Consider the following 6,316-nt stretch of genomic DNA (forward strand, 5'->3'; position numbering starts at 1 on the left):
GGGGGGGGGCAGAGAGAGGCAGAGAGAGAGAATCTTAAGCAGGCTCCACGCTCAGTGTGGAGCCTGATGCAGGACTTGATCTCATGAACCGTGAGATCATCATGACCTGAGCTGAAATCAAGAGTCTGATGCTTAATGGACTGGGGCACCCTGGAGCCCCCTCTCCCTTTTTTAATAGCAGGTTTTCCCCTGAAACTTACATATACAACTCCAACCCTCTTTTTTTTCTACTGAATGTATTATTTATATATAACTGTGTTAAAATACATATAAAATCTCCTATCTTAACCTTTTTCAGTGTATCATTCAGTAGTGTCAAGTCTACTCATCCAACCTTGCAGATCAGATGACCAGCATACTAATGGAAGAAATATCACTAGTAAATGCAATATTGAGTTTGAACACAGGCTTCGAGGCAACGAGAAACATTCCAAGTTATTTACAAGCAAAGGCAACAATGGCATGGATTCCCCAAAATACGTAGAATTCTGTAGATTTTAGCCTGTTAATTTTCTCTCCTTATTACTGTAGCGGAGGTCATTTAAACCATTACATTAACTGAAGATTTATGTTGAGCACATGCCTTACACAGAACCTCAACTAATGGAATAAAGTTCAGGCAGTTTTCAAGGGAAAGCAAGATAGTTCTGTCATTGTGGAAAATATTATATTCTATGAAACAGTGTACAAACGTAAAATAACAGTATAAACTATAGACTGTTATATTAATAGTCTTTTGAAAAAGATTTCTCTAAATAAAGCATGAAAGAATGTTAAATTCTAGGAACTTCAAGCATTTTCCTTAAAATGTTCTGCATATGCTTTCTATATGGTCAGGTCTTGAAGTAAAATATTTGATCTTCAGACATGCACAAGGATTCCCGGTTATAAGTAAATTCTTGTTTTCTTAGAACTACAAAATATTTTTCTAGATCGTAAATTGATAGTAGGTAAGTAAGTATGTCATGTACGTGGGATAACAACTAAAGATCAGGCAAATATACTCGTTGAGAAGGCCTTATAAAAGAATATACATTCAGATTTTGAAATGAAATATCCCTAAAACCATGGTTATGTTCAGCTAGCCAGGAAGTACCAGTCTGGGCCTTGGGGCCCTTTCTGAAAGGCCTACATTCTTGATGGTCAGTGTCTGTGCCTCACCAGTGTTCAATATTTTGATTACCATCATTANTAATAAACACAAGAAGACAACTCAGAAATATCAGACAGAAAAAGACATTGCAATTACCAACAGGTCGCTGTAGGATAAACTTGTGTCTCTTACTGCTACGTCAGTGTTAAACATCATTATCGATAAAAGTTAAGAACTTATTTACCAAAGAGCTTTCCTCAAAGGCTGAAGGAACACGGCCACACCAAGAAATGCGCATCAACAATTATTATTAAAGGCAGGCGTGTAGAATAGTCCAGTTAGCAATCTCTAAAAAGCTATTCATTAAAGCAAAGTACCGCCTAGATAATGAACGTCCTAGGAAGTCGCTTGGCTAGTTGAGGGCTGGGGTTTCGCCTGTATATTCAGTACATAATCATGACGGAAGGAAGAGCGGACAGTGCGATTCATTAGGGGCTGAAGGGGGCGGAAATTGTCCACCATTCTTTTCTCTTTCTCCCCCTCTGAAGTGAAAAGCAGGGTCCGAAACTGCTCAAGCTAGAAATAGAAGTAGGGAAGAGTAAATGATTTCCGAAGAGTAACAGTTTAACTTCACGAATAAATTACTTTCATTTTTACAATTCTGAAACATTCCTCTAAAACTAGATACAGAACAACTTATTGCTGGTTAGGAATGCCTTCACCACTACACAGGCAATAAAATGTATGAGGAGGGGAGTAACAGGAGGTGGTGAAGCCAATGGGGTACTTGGAATCCAAAGGCTGGGGGGTCAAAGGCTCTGTCCCCCCAACATTAGCCAATTGCCAAGGACAGGTTTTCATCTTTGATTCCAGAAACCTCATCTTTAAGTGGGCAAAATAACTAGCCTACAGGATACTACAAGGAAGGTCTGATGTATATAGTAACAGTACCAAAATGTTTAATTTTTTCAAAATGTAACTGAATCATTAATATAAACAATGTATTTTTTTAATGTTTTATTTATTTCTGAGAGAGAGAGAGAGAGAAAGACAGCATGGGCAGGGGAGGGTCAGAGAAAGAGGGAGATACAGAATCTGAAATAGGCTCCAGGCTCTGAGCTAGCTGTCAGCACAGAGCCCAACGTGGGGCTTGAACCCACGAACCGTGAGATCATGACCTGAGCCGAAGCCGGGCGTTCAACCGACTGAGCCACCCAGGTGCCCCAATATAAACAATGTATTCTTCATTGCTTACTGTACCTGGGCATTGTGGGGAAGGCGGTATGTATGGATGTCTTCTTTTTTTTAATTTAAGTTTATTTATTTATTTTTGAGAGAGACAGAGAGCAAGCAGGGGAGGGGCAGAGAGAGGGAGAGAGAGAGAATCCCAAGCAGGCTCCATGCTATCAGCACACAGCCCAATGTGGGGCTTGAACTCACAAACTGTGAGATCATGACCTGAGCTGAAGCTGAGAGTCAAGACACTTAACCAACTGAGCCACCCAGGCACTCTTCATATGGATGTCTTCTTAACAGGCAGTGGGATGCCCCCCGCCAGCACTGTCCAATAGAAGTTTATGTAACGACAGAAGTGTCTTCTGCATGACTCATTATAGTAGCCACTAGCCACATATGGCTACTGAGTGCTTGAAATGTGGCCAGTGCAACTAAGGAACTGAATTATTTATTTACTTATTGAAAAGTTTATTATTTATTTTTTAGAAATCTCTACTCTCAACGTGTAGATCAAACTCACGATCCCAAGATCAAGAGTCACATGCTCTAATGACTGAGCCAGCTAGGTATCTTGGAACTCAATTTTTAATTTAATTTTTATTTTAATGTGTTTATATTTCAATGTAAATGGGCACATGCTGCTAGTGGCTCATGGATTAGACAACACAGCTCAGTACAAATAGGAGCAACCCCAAGTCAAGGGCTTGTTCTCTAATATGGCAATGGCGTCATTCGCCCCCACCCCCACCCCCCGGCTTTCTGAGCATCCTTACTATGGAACACTTGACTTCAAGCCCGCTGTAAAATCTTTTCACAACATTTCTTCTCACTCAGTCAGGCACACTGTGGCTTCGGAGAGGACATCCTGGGGCACAGTAGACAAGCATGTGAACATGCGTTTGGATCAAAGACTTCAGGCCAAGTAGAGCGGCAGGATCGTGACCAGGGGCGAGCGGCAAACATAGGGACCTACTTGCAAATTATGCGTATAGCCTCAGAAATTAAGAATGTGTCCAAGTACTTAAGATTATTTTTATTCAACTAATTGCAAAAGATTAGAAATCGCTCAAGTATCAGTAAGTTCCATTAGATCTATAAAATGGACTAGTACATAGCCATTAAAAGTGACTTTGAAGATAATGTTTATTATCGATAAAATGTTTCACAGATCACTGAGTGAAAAGAGGAACAAAATGGTATGTACAGAATGATTCCATTGGGTTAAGAAAATTGTGTCTATTTATATAGATAAAAGACCAAAAGGATTTATGTGTATCTGTATAGACACACAACCAGAAAGATTTACCCAAACAATGACTAACACGGATTATAGGTGACTAGGATTACAGAGGACAGCTGACATTTTTGTCTTACTGAATTTTCTGTGTAGAGATTTCATTTGAAAATTCCTCACATGAGCCACTGACCCTGTGATTTATTTATTTTACTGATTTATTTTTCAGTGTTAGGTTGATTTTTCATGTTTATTTTTGAGGGGGGGGGTAGGGAAAGAGAGAATAAGCACAGGGGGGAGGCAGAGAGAGAGGGAGACACAGAATCGGAAGCAGGCTCCAGGCTGACCGCACAGAGCCCGATGCGGAACTTGAACCCACGAACCATGAGATCGTGACCTGAGCTGAAGTCAGACACTGAACTGACTGAGCCAGCCAGGCGCTCCTGTGTTAGGTCAATTTTTAAATATGAAGGATAAATGCAGACTAAACATATAGGTCACCAAGCCCAGGCTTATGAACAGGTCAGCTCTATGTTTTGTCATTTGTTCTTGGTGGCTTTTAGNCGACTAAGCCACCCAGGCGCCCCTAGCACACAGATTTTTAAAAATTATGTGGTCTGGGTGTTATGTGGAAACTAATTTGACAATAAACTATTTGTAAAAAAAAAAAATTATGTGGTCTAATTTACTAGTTGCTTTCTTTATGACTTCTGGTTTTGATATAGAGAAAAGCTTCCTCCATGTGGAGGTATAAAAAGATTTTCCTATGCTTGTCAATTTTATGGCAGCATTTTTAACATTTAATATATGTGGAATATATTCCTGCGTAAGGTGTGAATGGTGGATCTAATTCTTCTCCCCCAAATGCCTGCCCAGTTGTCCCTACATTAGCATTTACTGAAGAATCTCATCTTTTCCCCCTGTTGAGATGTACCTTTATCCCAAACTAAATTCTCCTATGTACTTAGACGTATTTCCAAACTTCGCGCTTTCTTCCGTCCAGTGATCTCTTTGTGTGCCAGTACCACACTATTTAATTATTACGACTTTATAACTTTGTAGATCTAATCATCCCTCATTTTCTCTTTCAGAATTTTCCCTGGCGATTTATGCTTGTTCATTTTGCCACATGATTTTAGAAGGAGCACATCTATCTAAAACTCCTACTGGCATAGTAAAAGAACCACCTCAGGTTTATGAAGAATAAACAAGTAATGGATAACAAGTCAGGGGAGACTGACATCAGAGATATGTTTATGGTGTCTTCTGATTCAGTAACATGGTATAAAATTTATGAATTCTTCTTTTGGGTCCTTCATAGATATTTTAAGTTTACTTGTTAAATTTTCTTATTAAGCTTATTCCAAGGCATTTTATATTTTTGTTTCCATTATAAATAGTGTTCATTCTTCCATTATAACTTTACATCATTACATCCTTTAACTGACTGTGATTTATATATTGTGATATGTAGATTTATATGTGCTTTAAATGTACTGATTTCTAGGGGCACCTGGGTAGCACAGTTGGTTAAACATCCAACTCTTGGTCTTGGCTCAGATCATGATCCCACAGTTCCTGAGTTTGAGCCCCGGATTGGGCTCTGTGCTGATGGTGGGGAGCCTGCTTGGGATTCTGTCTCTCTTTCTCTCTGCCCCTCCCCAGCTTTGCGTGTGTGCACGCTCTCTCTCTAACAAATTTAAAAAACCTTAGAAAAATGTATTAATTTCTATAAATTAATGTTATACTCCACTCATTACTGAACTACCTTATTTTTGAAGTAGTTTTTATTGTTTCTCTAACTGATTTTTTCTTTTCTGGTCTACTTGTATTGGCTACTTCCAGAACATAATACAAAATTGTATATGGTAACAATTCTTTCCACATGAAACATACTATTTACTTCTGAACTGAGATCAATCTCTTTTTATCAAGTTAGGGAAATCTCCATTCATTTCTATTGTATTTAAAAATTTAAAACACTGAACAGTACATTTTGCTAATGCCTTTTAACAACATATGGAAATGATTACGTGATTTTTCTATTTAGATCACTGATATGATGAAGTATGTCAATATCATTCCTAATAATGAGCCATCCTTGCTTTACTGGAATATATACTACTTGGTCAAAATGTGTATATTTCTTCTAATGTGCTGCTAGCTTCTGTTGCTCATATGTTATTTTTGCTTTCTTTAAAACATATTCTTCAGAGATATCAATGTTTAGTTTATTTTTATTTTTTGCTTAACATTTGAGGGGTGTTGGTATCTGTTATCTCGGCATCGTAAAAAAAGATTTTGGAAGCTTTTGCTCTTGTGAAAATGCCTTGTAATTAATAAAAATCCCAAAAAGCAAGCATAGACAAGTATTATTAGAGTTTAAATTACAAATTAAGCAGGATTTTGTGCACTGACATAGTAATTACCACTTAAACTTACTTTTTAAAGAGAAAGTAAACTCCGAGTTCAAAACAACTGACTTAAAATTTATGGACAGACACTGGTGGATTCTGTCCTTATCCTGAGGTTCCAAAGCAAAAATTCCTTTAGGATTTTTTTAACTTATTTAATTTCTTTGAGGGAAACCGCATGTAAGTGGGGGAGGGAAAGAGAAAGAATCCCAAGCAGGCTCTGCATTGTCAGCACAGAGCCCAAAGTGGGGCTCGAACTCATGAACAGTGAGATCATGTCCTGAGCCGAAATTAAGAGTTGGACACTCCACCAACTGAGCCACCTAGGCACGCCTCCTT

General features: G+C 38.5%; 1 protein-coding gene across 1 annotated transcript in view; it reads right to left on the reverse strand.

Moving 5' to 3' along the window:
* Positions 1–6,316, reverse strand: part of CA5B (carbonic anhydrase 5B) — an 82,437-nt gene that overhangs the window by 5,193 nt on the left and 70,928 nt on the right. The window lies entirely within an intron of this gene.

This window comes from Crocuta crocuta, unplaced genomic scaffold, assembly GCF_008692635.1.
Source record: "Crocuta crocuta isolate KB4526 unplaced genomic scaffold, BGI_CrCroc_1.0 scaffold657, whole genome shotgun sequence".
Lineage (NCBI taxonomy): Eukaryota > Metazoa > Chordata > Mammalia > Carnivora > Hyaenidae > Crocuta > Crocuta crocuta.